The sequence below is a fragment of the Podarcis filfolensis genome, assembly GCF_964270895.1.
Source record: "Podarcis filfolensis genome assembly, chromosome: 7".
Classification (NCBI taxonomy): domain Eukaryota; kingdom Metazoa; phylum Chordata; class Lepidosauria; order Squamata; family Lacertidae; genus Podarcis; species Podarcis filfolensis.
Window position 1 is genome coordinate 9,710,616 of NC_139603.1, and position 19,227 is coordinate 9,729,842.

Here is a 19,227-nt window from a genome sequence, read left to right on the forward strand (position 1 = left end):
TGGGATTATGGTGTATTGAGGCATATAACGTTGAAATAGCAATGATGACAATAGAAACAGTGGCATCATCTTGAAATAGTAATAGTACAGTGGTACCTCAGGTTAAGTACTTAATCCATTCCGGAGGTCCGTACTTAACCTGAAACTGTTCTTAACCTGAAGCGCCACTTTAGCTAATAGGGCCTCCTGCTGCTGCCGTGCTGCCGGAGCCCGGTTTCTGTTCTCATCCTGAAGCAAAGTTCTTAACCTGAAGCACTATTTCTGGGTTAGCAGAGTCCGTAACCTGAAGCGTATGTAACCTGAAGCGTATGTAACCTGAGGTACCACTGTATCTTGTAATGCAGCCTGAACTATAGATGACTAACTGGTCAGACACCAGGTGGCAATATTAATTGGGTTATCACATAATTGCAAGAAGAAACCCTGCCAATTGTGTCAAGACCTGTTCAAGGAACATGGACTCTGTCCAGAGCTGCCAGGGCTATATTTGAAAACCTCCAGGTCTGTGCTTTGTTGCTTGATGTCAGAATTGGCTGCAGATTTGTGGGGTCCACCTTCCTTTATGCTGCTGGGATCTACCATGCCAGCCCCAGCCACCCATGTTGGCAGACAGCGTCTTTTTTCCTCCTCTCTGATTTATTTCTATGAGAAATGTGGGCCTACTACTTCGATGAATGCCAGGAGATGCCATTGTAATTCCCCATGGTGTCCATAGCTGTCAACCGTCCCTTATTTGGCGGGAAACTCCCTTATCCCAGCATTGTGTCCCGCTGCTGTCCCTTACTGATGATGTCCCTTAAATTTCCCGGGTTTCAAAGGAAGCAGCTCCTCTCCCTCCCTCCCTGCCGGCCAGGGAGGAGGGAGGCTCCAACTGTGTTGCTTGGCTGCCCCACCCGCCCCCCTTTGGCCTCCTCTCACCAGCCGTGGCCCCCGGGAGCCCCTCCCTGCCGGGACTGGCGGGAGCCTCGGGCCCTTCCGCCACTATCCTCCTCGCGGCCGCCAAACTGAGTGTCTCTGCCTGGGGCCTCCCTTCTGCCCGTCGCCACCGCTCCTGCTAGGCCATACTGCAGCTACGCCGCCAAAGGACCCAGATGAGATGGGCAGCCTGGCATGGCCTATGAGTTGCTGAGGAGCCTTGAGAGGAGAGCGAGGGCAACCATAGAGAAAGCAGTTCAGAGAGAGGAGGCAGAGGTGGAGGTGCAGGCAGGTCTTCCAAGGGCTAACCATAGAGGGGGAAAGCGAAAAGTGGTTGCTGTTTGTAGTTATTTAATTACAGTGTTTCATCAGCTGGTTTCTTGAGCAGCAACCTCTGGAAACGAAGGGCTAAAAACCGGCGCTGCTCTCCAAAATTATCTGCTCCCTTTTAACTTCATATTTCAGCTGGTTGACTAAAATCCCTTATTTTTGAGGCTGCTGGTCCCTTATTTTCAAATCTGTAAGTTGACAGCTGTGATGGTGTCACTCCAGGGCATTGTGGTAATTACAATGGCAGCCACCTGGAAAGCTGGCTCAGGCCACAGCTACATTAAGCCTCAACTGCTGCATGCGGATTGCACCTACTGAAACACGCCTGTCCATTGTGGTGACACATTCATGGCAGTGGACGGAAAGGCACTCAAGGCTATGAGCTTATCCCAGGGTTCCAAGAGGCGCCGTCCATCTAAATCACCTTTGCTTTCCCTCTGACCTGGTAGGGCTATAACAGCTTGGCCTTTACATAGGCAAAAGTATTACCCTGAAGTATTTAAGGCTTAAGAGACACCAACACAGCACATTTCTCAATGAACTTTAATAATAACCTCGACCTGGCACCTCAACGGCCATCGCTTCCTTTGGGGCTAGTATGGGCGGACTGTTACATTAACCAAACTTGGCCTACCTATAGCTAATTGTCTTGCTTTGTGACAATGCCATCCAATTAGGGAAATGCCTCTTGCCACCGAGAAGCCATTTGTCTCTGTTGCTGCGCCCCTTACCTCTGCTCTCTGAGCAGTTGAAGCATTCAGTCTGAGACATTCTGAGAGCGCTCTGTGTGTGATACACTGAAAACCCAACCTTCATGCATCACTACCCCCTGGGTGTTACATGCCTCACCGCCTCACACAAAAGGCCCATTTTCAGTGTGACCATGCATACGTGATTCCTTCTAAAATATGTACAGCCAGGAGATATGCCTTGTGTTTCTTGGCAAAACCTCCTGGCCTTGCTTTAAGTTAAGGTCACAACAGCTGATTCAAGAGCCAGCATATCAATCAATTTAAAATATCTTCTCCAGGGAACCCATTTTACAAAAATAGAGCATTCTATATTCATATCTTTGTTTCAGATGCTTCTTCTCATTACTTATCATCTGTTTTACAGCCTGGCCCAGTGGCTATCAAACTGTCGGCCATCAGGAAACGTTCCCCACATTGACTTGTCCGCTGAGGAGGCCATAACGCCACTGTTTATCCAGGGCAATGGGCAAATCTGGTGGGTCTAGATGTGGCCTTGTACAAACTAATGGAACGGGAGAAGATTAGTAATTACATTCAAGCCGTTTTTCAATGAAGGGTCATCCATCAGGAAAGCTTGTTCTTATTGGAGAACACCAGGTAAGCTTTATTGGAGAACAGCTGAGAGCCAGTGTGGTGTAGTGGTTAAGAGCAGTAGATTCGTAATCGGGGGAACTGGGTTCGCGTCCCTGCTCCTCCACATGCAGCTGCTGGGTGACCTTGGGCCAGTCACACTTCTCTGAAGTCTCTCAGCCCCACTCACCTCACAGAGTGTTTGTTGTGGGGGAGGAAGGGAAAGGAGAATGTTAGCCACTTTGAGACTCCTTAGGGTAGTGATAAAGCGGGATATCAAATCCTAACTCCTCTTCTTCTTTAAAATGGCTGTGAAACTCATAGGGCGCAATTCAACCAAAGGGATGAGTATCCAACTCAACTCACACCAAAATCAATGGGATTTACATCAGCCATGACTAAGTCCCACTCCATCATTATTGATGACTAAGCCAAAGGTTACCAAGTCGCTTTCCATGGTAGAGGGATGGATACAGTCACAGGCTCTTCTCCTCATTTCCACCATTGCCCAATTTGAATCAAGGCTACAACAGAAAGGTCTTAGAGGCCGTTAAGAAAGAACTGATTGCCAGCAACCAGAGACAGGACTGTTTTCATGGTAGGCCTACATCTCTGGAATTGCCTCCCCAAATATCTCCCTCAAGTCCCTTCTCTGGATCTTCTAAACAGCCCACAAAGATTCATTTGGTTCCTTTAGTCTTCTCTTGAGTGACTTTGACGCATTCTTGTTTTTAACCACTTGGTTTTATACTGTGTTGTTAAATGAATGAATGAATTTATTTGTTGTTACGATCATCACAGTCATTTCAACCACCACTAAAAACGAAATATACATATTATACAAAATTTACATAGATACACCAATACAAGGCAGCATCACCATACACACACACACACACACACACACACACACACCCCGAAGTAATTTTCTATAATTCACTGCATATAATTGTGTTACTATATTTTGTTATATTTTTAATTATTTAGTTCCGCACTTCCTTATGAAGACTTGATCCTGAAAGGTGTGGCAGGTCTGTCTAAATCAAGTGTGGGGCCCTGAGCCAAAAGCTGCTCACATGGCCTCTCTGTCTGGCCCTGGGGTTCTCTGCAAGCCGCACCCCTCACAGATGCTGACTTGCACTCTCCTTGTGCTGTTGAGTTGCGAGAACTCTGCTAATGCCTCTGGCTTGGCTGAATGGAGAGACGTGGGGCATGCATGTGTCAAAACCTCTGAACTGGTGTGGTTGGGAATGTAGTCTATTTAACGAAGATGAGGTGTCACATCCATTGTTCCACCCACTTGTTCCATCTTACCTTACCTACCACTGGTCCCCAGAAGCTTTCCCATGACTGAATGTGGCCCTCGGGCAGTACATTTTTTCTTAAAAAAATGTTTAGGGCTACTCTCATTTTGATTCAAGAAAACCACCATTTTATAGTTCAAATTGGGAAAAACAAATACAGTAAACGGACAAAAGTACCAAGAACATGCATTACCTCATATTACACAGTTGACAGCTCACAATAACTTCCACACTGGCATGAGGTTATGTGCACAAACATCTTCCCGATTCCTCTGCTTGCTGTTAGTGTCCGTCGCCAGATGTTGTCCTTTCAAAAACCATGAATTTACATACATTGAAGGCTTAAACAAACTCAAATGAGGTCCTACCAATTTTATAAACGTTAAGTTGGCGGCTACAGTGTTTAAACGCAACAGAGCTCTTATTGGAGTCAGTATTAAATTCACCTGAGAGAAATCACGTTCACACTCCCTTGTTGAAATTGGGATGTTCTTGATTGTGTTTAAAAGAGGCATAAGAGATAATGGAATCTTATTTTCTGAAAAGTACGGTGGTACCTCGGGTTATATATGCTTCAGGTTACATACACTTCAGGTTACAGACTCTGCTAACCCAGAAATAGTGCTTCGGGTTAAGAACTTTGCTTCAGAATGAGAACAGAAATTGTGCTCCGGCAGCACGGCAGCAGCGGGAGGCCCCGTTAGCTAAAGTGGTGCTTCAGGTTAAGAACAGGTTAAGAATGGACCTCCGGAACGAATTAAGTACTTAACCCGAGGTACCACTGTACTCAGAAAAGTAGTTTTAGTTTCTTCTCCTGTTAGATTCACAAAATGTTTAGGGGTATGAGTACCCCTGCGTACCCCCAGAAAAAAGCACTGGTCTAAAAACCTCTGCTATCAACTAGCAACAACACAGGTCTCCCCACCCTTACAAGCTGTTTTCTTCAGTGGAAATGGGTTCCCCTCACTGCCCTGCTATTACCCAAAGGGGGAATGTGGGATTTTCAGTCAAAATGGCAAAGGCCTGGTTGCCACACAGGCACATGAGGGGCTGACACTCATAGGGTTCCTGCATCAATATAGAAGGGACTGTATGAAGTCACTTCCTTAATGCTTTGGAGGGAATTTCTAACAAAGGAGATAATTCTATCTCCTGAGCTCTGTCTCTTTTTCTTTCAATTCAGTGATGTGAGCAAACGTCCATCCCTGGGCACTACTCAGATCCCAGACTCTATTTTGGAAACCAATTTTTTATTTTGTAACTATGGAAGTTTTTTTACCTGCATACTAGTTTGATGTATTTTCTGGCTGCACTGAAATGTAAGCAAACTATTAATAATAATAATAATAATAATAATAATAATAATAATAATACTATTACTACTACATGTCGTTCAATCTTAGCTATGTGGACAAAGAGGGGAAGGTTAGCAGACCACAACTAAACGGGGATAAAAAGGTGAAATTGCCGATTTCCTAGCTGCAAAAGTGTTCTTACTCAGCTAAAAGAGCTTCACAGCCTGTTTACTCTCATACTTCTCTCACACATGGGATAGGAGTTTTCATTTTAATTTGCAGGTTTAATCCTCAACTCACCTCCACCAAGGAAAACATATAGACATTTTGTGAATCTGCATTAGGGGGCAAGCATTAAATCCCACCAATCCAAATCTCTAGTCTCTGTGGTGACTTTTTGGGTAAGACATCAGACGGTCTAGTCATGTGTAGTTTGACCCTTGGCCACAGATATTCTTGATAGATTGCGCCATTACTGTTCAAGTTGGGAAAACTTAAGTTGGTGCAGCAACAAGAAATGTTTGAGACGATGAGCCTTGCGATGGAAAAAATGACAGGGGTGGTAATTGGTAATAGAAAACTCATCACAGTTAAAATTCATGATTAGAGACTGTCAAGAAGCAAGAACAAAGGCCTATAATTATCAGGCAAAGGCCCCAGGCACCACCCAGGTGTTAGGAAGGTATGTCAGCTGGGCATGCAAAGGCTATTCTTCTATGGAAAATTCTTCCCAGGTTGATAGCTGGAAAGCAAGTCCATTATACTCTGAGCTTCCCAAAGTGAACATGCTTGTTAATATAATTTGCCTTCTTAGAGTGTCTTAACAAAGATTAAATCAGATTTGTCTTAAATTTGCTCTGAACACTAATAAACATTGGGTGCTGTGTTTATTCCATTTGTCCTGCATTTAAAGCATTCATGCATGCCACACGCAAAAAAACAAGGGAAGATCAAATGCACTTTTTAGTGAACACGCCCTAAAGCTCCAGCTCAAACAGTGCAATGTTTTTAGAAAATACACACACACACATACAAACCCCTCAGAGTTTTATATACGGAATCTGACAGTGTTGTTCACAGGAACCATTTAGAAGTATTACTGCAGATTACAGTGGTACCTCGGGTTAAGTACTTAATTCGTTCCGGAGGTCCATACTTAACCTGAAACTGTTCTTAACCTGAAGCACCACTTTAGCTAATGGGGCCTCCCGCTGCTGCCGCGCCGCTGGAGCACAATTTCTGTTCTCATCCTGAAGCAAAGTTCTTAATCTGAAGCACTATATCTGGGTTAGCGGAGTCTGTAACCTGAAGCGTATGTAACCCGAAGAACCACTGTATATGTGCCAGTTGCAAGAATTCAGGTTACCAACCATTCAGTTTCAAGCAACAAAGATCTATTTTATGCCATCATCATCATCATCATTATTATTATTATTATTATTATTAACATTACTACTACTACTACTATTTTATTTATACCCCATCCGTCTGGCTAGGTTGCTACTATTGAGTGAAATACAGTGTGTGGCGATAGAACATTTGCTTCCACACTTGCCATTTTCTCTGGAATTAGAATGCTTTGTTAATTTTTTAGAGAGAATCCAAATCTGTATACAGTACAAGTGTGTGTGTGTGTGTGTGTGTGTGTGTGTGTGTGTGTGGCATCCCACTGATTTCTATGCTGTCCTGTGTTTGTGGAATCATAGACTCATAGAATCTTAGAGTTGGAGGGGACCCCAATGGTCATCTAGTCCAACCCCTGCAATGCAGGAATCTCAGCAATAAGTATACACAGGGTGCCTCACTTGGAGCTCAAAATGGCGGATTTTGGCACCTGAGGTGAACCACAAAATGGAGACGCCGCCACCCCCACATATCCCATGCCAGTAAAGAAGGGGTGGGTGAAGATCTAATTAATAATAATAATAATAATAATAATAATAATAATAATAATAATTTTTTATTTATTTATACCCCGCCCTTCCCGGTTCAGAAAACCGGGCTCAGGGTGGCTAGCAACAAATTTAAAACACTGAATTGATGCACAAAAACCAGCATAAAATACAGTATAAAACATGAATAACAATAAATTCAGAATTCAAAAATCAATTCAGGAGGAAAATCCATCCAATAAATATTAGATGATCACCAGGGCTAGCTGGCTAAATTAGTCCTATTTGGGCCAGCGAGGAGACCAGGGGAGAATTAGCTGTGGGATCCCAGAGTGGGGAGGGGGAGGGAAGGAAAGGGAATAAAAGATCAGGCTAAGTTCAAGTTGAAAGCCAGGCGGAATAGCTCTGTCTTACAGGCCATGCGGAAGGAAGTTAAATCCTGCAGGACCCTGGTCTCATGGGACAGAGCATTCCACCAGGTCAGAGCCATCACTGAGAAGGCCCTGGCCCTGGTGGAGGATAATCTAACTTCCTTAGGGCCCGGGACCTCTAAACTATGATTATTCGTGGACCTTAAGGTCCTCTGAGGGGTATACCAGGAGAGGCGATCAGGTACAAGGGGGGGGGACTAAAGATCTACACGAGGAGCAAGGGTGAGAGACCCCAGCAGCGCCTCCTATTCACCAAGAGAACCGCTGTAGAGACAGGATGGGGGGTGCTGCTGAAGAGGCAGCACATCTAGCCTCCCAGAAGTGTCCTGCAGCCGTTGCTATAACTGTCCTGGTTATAGATATTTAACAGCCCAGTCTGAATCAGAAATGAATATTTGCAAATACAGTGGTACCTTGGTTCTCAAACTTAATCCGTCCCAGAAGTCCGTTCCAAAACCAAAGTTTTCCAAACCAAGCCGCACTTTCCCATAGAAAGTAATGAAAAATGGATTAATCTGTTCCAGATTTTTAAAAACAACCCCTAAAACAGCAATTTAACATGAATTTTACTATCTAATGAGACCATTGACCCATAAAATGAAAACAATAAACAATGTACTGCAGTCACACTGTGGGAACATTTATATAGTTTAGCAGAGTTTAAATGATCCCCTGGAGAGACTGGAGAGGACTAGCGGAGACTGGATAGAGAGGCAGACAAACAAGTAGAGATACCTAGAGAGATGAAGGAGTCCCACATGCAAGCCTAGTCCAAGATCCTGATCTTCTCCAGAAGCCGGAGATTATACAAATGGAAGCTTGGTGGGGCAAAAATAGAGCAAGTCCTAAAATTTCAATACCTAGGAGTTATTTTTCAATACAATTTGGGGTGGAAAGCTCACATTCATCACCTACTTAATAAGGCCAAAACCTTGTCATATGCGCTCCTCCGATTCTTCTTTTCGGACGGAGCTTTGCATGTTCCCTCGGCCCTAAAGGTGTTCAAGGCAAAAGTGGTTGCCGTGCTTGCTTATGCTGCCCCGCTCTGGGCCGTGATGACAGATCTGGCTCCCCTTGAGACTCTGCAAAGCCAATTCCTACGTCGGCTCCTAATGCTCCCCCTGTGCGTAAGCAACGCAGCCATGCGACTAGAATTGAAGGTCGCATCCCTAGAAACTTGCCTGTGGAAGCAAGTCTTCAATTACTGGTTATCATTGTGGCATAGATTACCAAACCATTACCTTGCCCAATGCTTATGGCGAGATGAATTCTCTAGCCTTTGGACTAGTAGAATTCATGCCAAACTCCTGAGTTATGGAATCTCTCCCTCAGATTCCCTAAAACTAGACCAAATCACTGCTCAGAGACTGATCCGCCAAAGACTGGATGACATCGATTTACAGCGAAATTATACGCTGGGGGGAGGTGTTTGTTCGCCCCAGAACATTGGTATCACTTTAACTTACTGCGTTCCATCATACCTCTCCTCCCTTTCGACTGTTGCACATAGACTGGCCTTCACCAAAGCGAGGTTTAACGTTTTTCCCTCCAATGTCCTGAGACATAGGTTCTCAAAGAGCCAAGCCCCCACCGTGTGCGAATGTGATAAGGTGACACTGGAGTTGCTCCAGCACATTATGTTCACTTGCCCCTTGTTTAATGTGCTACGGGCAAATTTGTTGGGATCAATCATACAGAAACTAGAGGGTACCCCACCAAAATTCCACCTTGCCCAAATCTTGCAGGACAAGGATACCCACACGACCCTGAAGGTGGCTAGGTTCCTAGTTGCTGTCCTTTCCCAAAAGTGACGCCAAGGAGCTCTACAAGCTAATTAAGGCGTAGCATGCCTTTCCATTTTACAGTATTTTATTGTTATAGTGGTGTTTTAGCGATTGCTTTTTTTCTCCTTACGGCACAAGCTGTTATTTATGTGTTGTTTTTACCTGTATGGGCCTATGGCCGTAATAAATGATATTCTATTCTATTCACATGCAAGCCTAGTTTTTTGGGCAAAGGTTCAAGCCTGACTGGGGGCAGTTATTTAATAAACAATAATTAACGTAAGTGATGATGATGATAACAGGCCACATCAGAAGGCAACTAGTGGGCTGTGTGGAAGGTGGTAATTGGGAAGAAAACACTGCCCCTTTTCTTCAGTCTGGAGAGTTCATAATGAAGTGTACCCAATGTAGCATCACCATCAATTTTATTATTAAAATTTATATACTCCTCTTCACCTGAAGGTCACAGGGAGGTTTACAACATAAAACCTCAAAATAAAAATACAAAACTTAATAACAAAAACCAATACCCCCACCCAGTGTACAAATGAGAAGACACCTAGTTCAATACACTGGATGACCTGATTGTAATTCACTGCTGTTCTGGATGATATCCTCATTGCTACCACATATTTCCTCAAAGGACCTGTGAAAGCCTTCGACTGAAACTGGCTTTATCCAGCTGTGTAATTCTGGAAACAGTCATTTTTAATTCAAAGGACCAGACCCCAAAATGTGACTACAGTAGTGGTACCTCAGGTTAAGAACTTAATTCTTTCCAGAGGTCCATTCTTAACCTGAAGCTGTTCTTAACCTGAGGTACCACTTTAGCTAATGGGGCCTCCCGCTGCCACCAGAGCACAATTTCTGTTCTCATCCTGAAGCAAAGTTCTTAACCGGAGGTACTATTTCTGGGTTAGTGGAGTCTGTAACCTGAAGCGAATGTAACCCGAGGTACCACTGTACTTTACTTTCAGATTCATTCAGGTTTACAGAGTTGTTCCTAAAGGCATACTTAGGTTACATAACAGATAAACTATATACTAGATAGTAGTGAGTCATGAGAAGACTGCATCTGAGCAGTTACCAGTTAACACTCCTAGCAGGAACTGACCAACCGACGAACCAACTGACAAAATGTCTGCCACAAAGAGGCAGTTAGTCCTCTCTTGGAATGTTGGACTTGACTGACAACTTTATATCCCACACACACAATCAATCAATCTGTAGCTGAACTGGGTTCCACACAGTCACAAAAACAAACAAAAAAGCCACAGAAACGCAAAATAAATAGGAAAAACAGACAGACCTCAGCGTGGCACTCAAAATGGAAGCATAACACTCAATTCGGAAGCATATCAAGGAACTTCTGAAAAAAGTTCGCAGACCGGAACACTTCCGGGTTTGCAGCGTTCGGGTTCCAAGTTGTTCGACTACTAAGCCATTCGAGATCCAAGGTACCACTGTATTTTAAATTTACCAAAATTCCAATTTTCACTTTTAAAAAATCCCTCACAAATTGAGTACTTTAGTCCTGTAGGCATCCCTTGGTTGCCTCCTGAGGTGTCAAATACTACAGAGCCATTGCATGTCATTTGTCTTAAGCTCCCACACTCAAGTCACCTATAAGATACTGTCGAATACTGAACACCATTCCATCCCGATTATCCAAATCCAACCAATGCCAAATAGTAGCACATGTCAACTATCAAATAGCGTCTGATAAAAAATGCCACTGCATGTTAGCCATCAACTAAATCAAGAGATATTTCCAACTTCTAATTGCTATTGCATGCCAACTATTGCACTCTGTCAACTATCAGGTGTTGAGCATCAAATATTTTAGTTTAAATAATACTGACTCACGTGCAGATAATCTAAACATTTGGCAAGTGCTCAGAGAATATCTGAAGAATACACACCATCAAGATTTTCGGAGGGAAAAAGTGGGGAGCAAGTTGTTTTATCTGTTGCTTAGTTGGAAGGCCTGGCCGGTCCCCCAAGTGCTGGTTCTGAGGTTCTTGTTCTTCGACTCTTTCTGAACGAGTCCTCTCTCCATCTTAAATTTCCTTGGGGGTCATAAAACAAATTTTATCTGCTCCATCGGGCAACACTACTCAACATCCCACAGCAATGTTGTGCAGCTAAGTACATGTCAAGAACATCCTGTTAACCCTTTGGGGTGTAATGAATAATGTGCAAGAAGATCGATGCCTTCATTTTGAGAAGGGCAAATGAATGTAAAGAGAGCTCAGGTAGCTCTCAAGACACCATCATATCAAGCAGGGTTATCCTGGTAGAGAGTCAGAAAGGATGGTGGGAAATCAGATGCTAAATGACAACTCAAATATGCTTCTGTATTCTCGGAACATCTGGGTGGCTCTAAGTTATGGGGACAAAATTCATGTTTCCCACCGAATGCCTGTTACACCTAAAGAAATGTATAATGTTTGCTCTGTGTGAGAGAGTTAGAGAACCAGCCCTGGTATGTAAGAAGGTGAAGTGGCTTGCTTCTACAGTAGGACAGGGTGAATCTAAGTGTAATTATGCTCCCTTCCATGTCCACCAGGACGCATGTCTTCCAGGACATGCTCCTGGGCAAGTCTTCTTCTTCTTCTCCCATCAGATGTCAAAGAGATAAACAACTACCTGACATTCAGAAGACATATTCGGTGAAATCTGCTTTGATAAAATGGGCACAAGACGTTGGACATAACATAATGATGGCTGACTGGGAACAGTTATGGACCACAGGTATGACATTTACGGCATGTAATGCCCTAAGAGAGAATTTAATGAAAATGATTTACAGGTGGTACATGACACCAGTCAAGCTTGCAAAAATTTATAATTTACCTGACAATAAATGTTGGAAATGTAATGAGACTGAAGGTACATTCTTTCACCTTTGGTGGACATGCCCAAGGATTAAGACATTCTGGGAGATGATCTATAATGAAATGAAAAAGGTATTTAAATATACCTTCCTGAAGAAACCAGAGGCCTTTCTCCCGGGCATGGTCGGCCAACTGGTGCCAAAGAAGGACAGAACTTTTTTTATGTATGCAACAACAGCAGCAAGAATACTCATCGCGAAGTATTGGAAGACACAAGATTTACCCACCCGGGAAGAATGGCAGATGAAGTTGATGGACTATATGGAACTGGCGGAAATGACTGGCAGAATCCGAGACCAGGGAGAAGAGTCGATGGAAGAAGACTGGGAAAAGTTTAAAGACTATTTACAGAAATACTGTAAAATCAATGAATGTTAGAAAAATGTTGGAATGAAGTTATATGGCTTTAGTAGAAATGTTATAAGGAACTAAGTACAAATAGATTATTAATGTATTAAAGGGAAAAAATAAGGTTAGAATATGTTAAGATAAATTACAGGACAGAAAACAGAGGAAGATGGAAAGGAATTGCTGAAACAGTTAACTGAAGTGGAATACAAAAAGGGAGGTGTGAGGAGGTCGTTGAAACAAGTGAATGAAAGATAAGATATTGAAATTATTGGATGTGTCTTAAATTGTTTTTGTTTTGTTAATGTCTTAGTGTTAGTGTTATGTTGTGTCTTTGTTTTTGTATTGTACTGTATTGTTTTGTTTAATTTTTTTTCTTTTGTAGTGTTTAAACTGTTAATAAACATTATTTTTTTTTTAAAAAAAAGACATTCAGAAGACATATTAAGGGAAGTTTTTAATGTGTGACATCTTAGTGTATTTTTGGTCTCTGTGGAAGCTGCCCAGAGTGGCTAGGGAAACCCACCAGATGGGTGGGGTACAAATAATTTCTTCTTCTTCTTCTTCTTCTTCTTCTTCTTCTTCTTCTTCTTCTTCTTCTTCTTCTTCTTCTTCTTCTTCTTCTTCTGCGATCATTCGTAGCCGAGTAAGATTGTCTTCCATAAACACGGTTTTAACAATGAATCCGTAAGTGACTGTGGAGGCCAGTTCTGGGGACATTGGTTTCTGGACAGGAGTTGATCACGGTGTGGATTTGCCAAGCGTGCCTTCCTCTTAGCACGTTTCTCCCTTTTCTCCCTTGCGTCCTGAGTTTGAGTGTCTTCAAAGCTCATGCCACCTTTGGTAAAGGCTTTTCTCCAACTGGAGCGCTCGCAGGCCAGTGTTTCCCAGTTGTCAGTGTTTATACTACATTTTTTTAGATTTGCCTTGAGACAGTCTTTAAACCTCTTTTGTTGACCATCGACATTACGCTTTCCATTTTTAAGTTCGGAATAGAGTAGTTGCTTTGGAAGACGATCATCAGGCATCCGCACAACATGACCAGTCCAATGAAGTTGATGTTGAAGAATCATTGTTTCAACACTGGTGTTGTAACCGTAATCACACTAGTGATGTAACCCATGCCTCGCTCTCACCCTGTAAAAAGGGCTTTTTTCAGGGCAAGAACACCACATGAGAGAGCGCAAGATCGCAGCACCCAAAATGGCCACCAAGATCTTGCACGAATTAACAGGATGTCCTGTTTTTTCCAGGGCGTTTGGAAGGTATGGTTTGCATTTTTAAAAAAATAATAAACTCAAAACAGTATCTTAGGGCAGGTCACATTCAAACCAAAATAATATAAAAACAAACAGTAGAAATAAAGCATTGACTGAACTACAAAAAAGGTCTCCACAACAGATACATTCACTTGAATCAGAAAACTCCGGACTAAAGAGTCATCCCTGATCCCGTTACTTAAGAGATTTAACTTCTAGAAGCCCAGGAGAAAGGGTTGAAATATGGAAAGTCCAGTTCATGCATGCTTTAAAAGGCTTTAAACATCTCACCAGAAAGCATTGAGACTGTGTTTTACTGAGGACAGGAACATGAAAACAGGGACACTCGTCTGAATATGAGGACAGTTTCTGTGCATATGTTCCCTCATGACTGTCAGAGTTGGACCATGGGGAAGAGTTTGAGATAAAGATCTATTTATCTACGTAACCAAATTATTTGATTAAGCACCTCCTTTTGGTTTGCTTTGGGTGTTTTTCAAAAATGGCATCATTTCAGGAAAAAAAATAGAAATGAGAATGTTAAGATTCTCCCCTCAAAAAATTAAAATAAATCAGCATGATTTCTATTAATTGCATGTAATATGACCTGCTTCCATATTACCTACTTCTCTACAAAGCAAATAGATATTTCTTAAGTGACCTGTATTGCACAACAGAACCCAAGAGACCTGGAGCATTTCAGGGTGACTTTTCCATTTTTCTCCCCTAAATTGATTTTTCTTTTTAACAGTCTATAAATTCAGTTCTTTTCATTGTTGGCAACATGGCTACACAATCAGCCATATCTGCAATCGATTAAGTCAAAGTTTTTTGAATGGAACCCACTGAAAGCAAACGAAGAAGTTCTTCATTCCTATTGAAATCAATGGATCCTAAGCACACAAACTCTAAAACAAAATTTAGCCTCCTGTTGGTGCTTGTAGAAAGCAAAGTGAGGAAAGATGTCCCTTTCTCATGTGTTGCTCTTAGTGAGACCATGAAGAAGGTCCATTCTGAAGTTTCATTGGGGAGAGCATATCCAAGGAGTGTTCCAAATAAATGTTAAGAATAAATATAAATAATAAATAATAAACATTAAGTAGCATTTGTATAGCACTTTAGAATCAGGACTGGACACTGAGGTCCAGCTCCGAGGACCTTCTGCTGGTTCCCTCACTGTGAGAAGTGAGGTTACAGAGAACCAGGCAGAGGGCCTTCTTGGTAGTGGCACCCACCCTGTGAAACGCCCTCCCATCAGATGTCAAGGAAATAAACAACTATCTGACTTTTAGAAGACATCTGAAGGCAGCCCTGTTTAGGGAAGTTTTTAATGTCTGATGTTTTATCGTGTTCTTAATATTCTATTGGGAGTTGCCCAGAGTGGCTGGGGAAACCCAGCCAGATGGGCGGGGTATAAATACATGATGATGATGATGATGATGATGATGATGATGATGAAACAAGTGCAGAATTTCAGGGTGGTGGCAAATTCCCCCTAAAGGACTACATATATGTTTGATAAGAGTCACGTGTGAATTTTTAAAAGGAGTGCATTTAGGAGGATTTCTTTCATGATTTTAACTCTTATTAACCAGAAATCTAAGCTGCGCCAACATACATGGTCTGGAAAATTCTTAAAAATGCACATCTGGGGCTGGAAAGCTGGGAATTCCTCCACTTATTCCTTTGACATCTCCATCCAGAGTTGCCAAGACATACTAGCCCAAATATTCTTCCTCCTGGCCATTGGCCAGAACACAGAGGAGTCCAGATAGACATCCTTCCAGGGATCTCCCCCTTTGGGTGCCATGTCTGCTATGCTAGTCAGGATATGACCATGCATCAACACCTGTACTGTATGTTTGAGTTAAAGGCTGGATCTGCTCTCCGCAACCTGGTGACGTCCAGATGTTTTGAACCGCAGCTCTCACCAGCCCCAATGGTCATGTTGAGTATCATATGAGAACAAATACTTGACTGGTGCTTCGCTCAATTAATAGCCATTTTATGACGGTGCCGTGCCCACCCAAATCCTTTACAAAAAGGAAGTCGGCAGTTTGGGCACAGACAGTTGCCAGGTGTCTTTCTTACAAAGGTGTCACTATTTTACTTCCCATCTGCGATTGCTTCAACATTTACAAAAGGTCATTCTCTATCAGAGTGACAGTTACATTTTACAAAGTGAGGGGAAATTTCTGTGCGGCAAAAAAAAAAAAAGTAATTTGGATTGGGGGTGAAATACATTTCTTCAGCGCAAGTGAAAATCTTCTGTCCTTATTCAAGACAGAGGGAAATGAAGCCATTTTACGGGACCGGCTGTCGACAGCTCAGAATTTTTATGCTACTTTCTAAATGCTATAGGAGGTTTCTTGGTCTTCCAGGAAACCACTTATTTACACAGGTGTTTTATACGCAGAAGGATATTATTTCTCATAAGACCATTCAGAAGAGACCTCAGGAACTGAATGATATATATTTCAAATTTACTTCTTGCGGAGAATCATTTTACATCAAGGAGTAGCCATTTTATTTGTATTTAACAACATTTATATACCGCTTGGTTGTAATAAAACCTCCAAGTGGTTTACAATAAATATTTAAATGATCGACAAAGAACAGTTTAAAACAAGCAATTAAAACATTTAGAAAATAATAAGATTTAGGGAGATACTAAAACACATCAACATCAACGTGCCTGGATAGTCTTGCCTAAACAAAAATGTTTTAAGCAGGTACAGAACAGAATGCAATGAAGGTGACTGCCTGATCTCAATATGCAGGAAGTTCCAAAGATCAATTTCTTGCAACTGCAGAATAATGAGTATTATGTGGCACTTGAAAAAGTCCCAGCTCCACAGATCACAGCAGTTGAATTTGCAGATAGGGAGTAAGCAATTGCAGAAGCAGACAGCTCCTAAGTTGATCAGGGCTTTATATCCTAATAGTAACAGCTTGAACCAGACATGGTAGCCAATGGACAAGCAGTGCAAATCTCTGAGAAGGGGTGCGTTTTGCAGACAGGGTCTCACTCCTGTCAGCAGCCAAGCTGCAGCATTCTTTACTAATTCCAGCTTTCAGATCAAGCAGTCAACGGTGGTCAACAGTATCAAAAGCCACAGAGAGGATCAAGAATCTCTGCCCTTAATGGAAAGTACCCTAGTCTTAAATCTATTTCTGTCCATGTCACTTTCGCTTCATTTATTTATTAAATTTATATCCCGCCAAAGGAGCGCAGGGAGGCAAACAACAAGTGATAAAACAACAAAAAGATCTTCAACACGCACACATTGATTCGTCAATGCATCCCTCCCATTTGTACGTTCCTCTGTGACTTTAAAAAAAAGGTCATACAGAAATATGTATTTTTCTCTCCGATACGCATTTCAAAATACGCATTTGTAAGTGCAGCTTTGTGTCGTTTGGAACAGAGAATTGCATCACAAAATTCAGAGACGTGAGAAATTTGAGGGGTATTCCAATCCACACATTAACCCCAGAGGTGAAGATCAGGTTCGGTCACGTCAGAATTCACAAATAATGGCTTCCTCAAGCATCCGCTGCTCTAGGGGACATCCTGAAAGTATACCCTAGGGCAGGTATCTTCAACCTTTCCAGACCCAGGACCCACTTTTTAACCCAAACATGCTTTGGGGGGTGTATTTCTTAATCTTTTACCATATATTTGCAGGGTGGTGTCAGGGACCGTGCTGAGGAGGGCGGCACTGAGGAAGAATGATGGGAGCCACCCCTTCCCCCTGATCCTGATCCTGAATCTTCCCAGGGCATCATAGATTTGGAACAGTGGTTTGCAGAGGGGCATAGTTCAGAATCTGAAGCTGGGAAATACTGGATGGGGAACAGCTAGCAGAAGAAACCCTAGAAGAGAGAGAGTTAACAGATACACAGGCACTGGATAGCATCCACCCCCCTTCTCCAAAGTCACAGAGAGCTCAGAAAGTGTCAGAACAGAAAGCACAGAGGGTACAAACTCAGATTACAAGACATAGGAGTGGTGTAGATTAATAGGGATGGAGGGGGAGTATCCCTTAATTGGGAGCACCGCCATTTCTAGGAGATGTGTTCATTGTTCTCTCACTGTAGTTATAAAAGATTTTAACTGGTAAGGCATTCCTTTCGTTTGATCTCTTATCTACTGCCACAGGGGGAGGGAGCCTGACAGGTGGTCGTGCTCCTGTTGCGACCCACCTTGGATCTGGCTGCAGCCCACAGATGGGTCTCAACCCACCAGTTGAAGGGCAGTGCCCTAGGGTAGCTGTGGATCTTCAGGGGTCCTTGGATTCCAACTCCCATCCATCCCACCCAACATGGCCAACTGATCAGAGCTTATATAAATTGTAGCCTGACAATATCTGGAGAGCCACAGATGCCTCCTCCCACTGCTGCCCTAAAAGATGCCCACTCTCCTTCCTAGATCTGTTCATTACCAGAGGATACCATCTGCATTGGGAAATCTTTCTTTCAAGGGCTTGTCTACCGCTACTGATCTACTCACTGAGGAACTCCCTCAAGCGTCCAATGAACCTTCCCCCCCCATCTTCTTCACATTTCAAAGGCCACCGATCTGTATACCTACACATGGTCCAGCAAACACTGATCTATATTAACACCACAGCTTAGCTTGAAAACAAAAGCAGCACAGATAACAAAAAGGCAGCCTTTAAAATATTTTCTTCCTTCCCTAAATGTTGACATTTCAAGAAGGCTATGCACCTTCTCTGCAAAACCGAAATTCTCGAAGTGAGAGAATTTCCCGAAGACTGAAGAAGGAGGCTTTTCCATGACAGATGGGTCTGGCGAGTTCTTTGTGGAATAATAAAAATAAATATGTCAGCTTGTCATTAAAAGAAATGGGTTGTCATTCTTTTTTATTAGCGTTGCCTGTGACCCAGGGTTACCTATTCTGTATAAATAGGCTTGACAGATATCTTGATTTCTTCTTTCTTTACCAGGGGGCGGGGGAGGCAGTCTCATTTATAACATTGTGAATGGATTAAGGTTTGCTTTCCCACTGTTTAAATGGCTTTAGATTCCGTACAATGCAAATGGAACATAACTGACCAAGCCTGATATTTACTACAGAACTGTCGTTCCCAAATTGGTACCCTCCCAATTCTCACCAGAGCTGACCAGCATGGCAAATGTAGTCCAAAACATCTGAAGGGAACAAGATTAGGGAAGGCTGTTACAGAATATAACAATGTTTTGTGGGGGTAAATGAATGAGCGTAAAGTATTTAGTTTCTAAAAACTAAATTTAGTTTCTAAAAACTAAATTCTAGCATTTTCCACCTGGACACTGTTTCAGATTTAGTTTCTAAAAACTAAATTTAGTTTCTAAAAACTAAATTCTAGCATTTTCCACCTGGACACTGTTTCAGATGGTCAAATCCCAGCATTGTCCAAGAAATTCCAGATGTATGGCAACCCTAC

At 42.6% G+C, this 19,227-nt stretch overlaps 2 long non-coding RNA genes across 2 annotated transcripts in view; one reads left to right on the forward strand and one right to left on the reverse strand.

The window, feature by feature from the left end:
* The first annotated feature begins 228 nt into the window (after positions 1-228).
* On the forward strand, positions 229-6,061 carry LOC310767635. Its single transcript, XR_014550991.1, has 2 exons — positions 229-4,424; positions 4,663-6,061. It is a non-coding gene; the product is annotated as an uncharacterized lncRNA (long non-coding RNA).
* An 11,006-nt stretch (positions 6,062-17,067) lies between these two features.
* The window catches only part of LOC310767622, a 39,709-nt gene continuing 37,549 nt past the window's right edge, over positions 17,068-19,227 (reverse strand). The window contains exon 4 of the long non-coding RNA XR_014550975.1: positions 17,068-18,598. This is a non-coding gene — a long non-coding RNA (uncharacterized lncRNA). The remainder of the gene's footprint in view (positions 18,599-19,227) is intronic.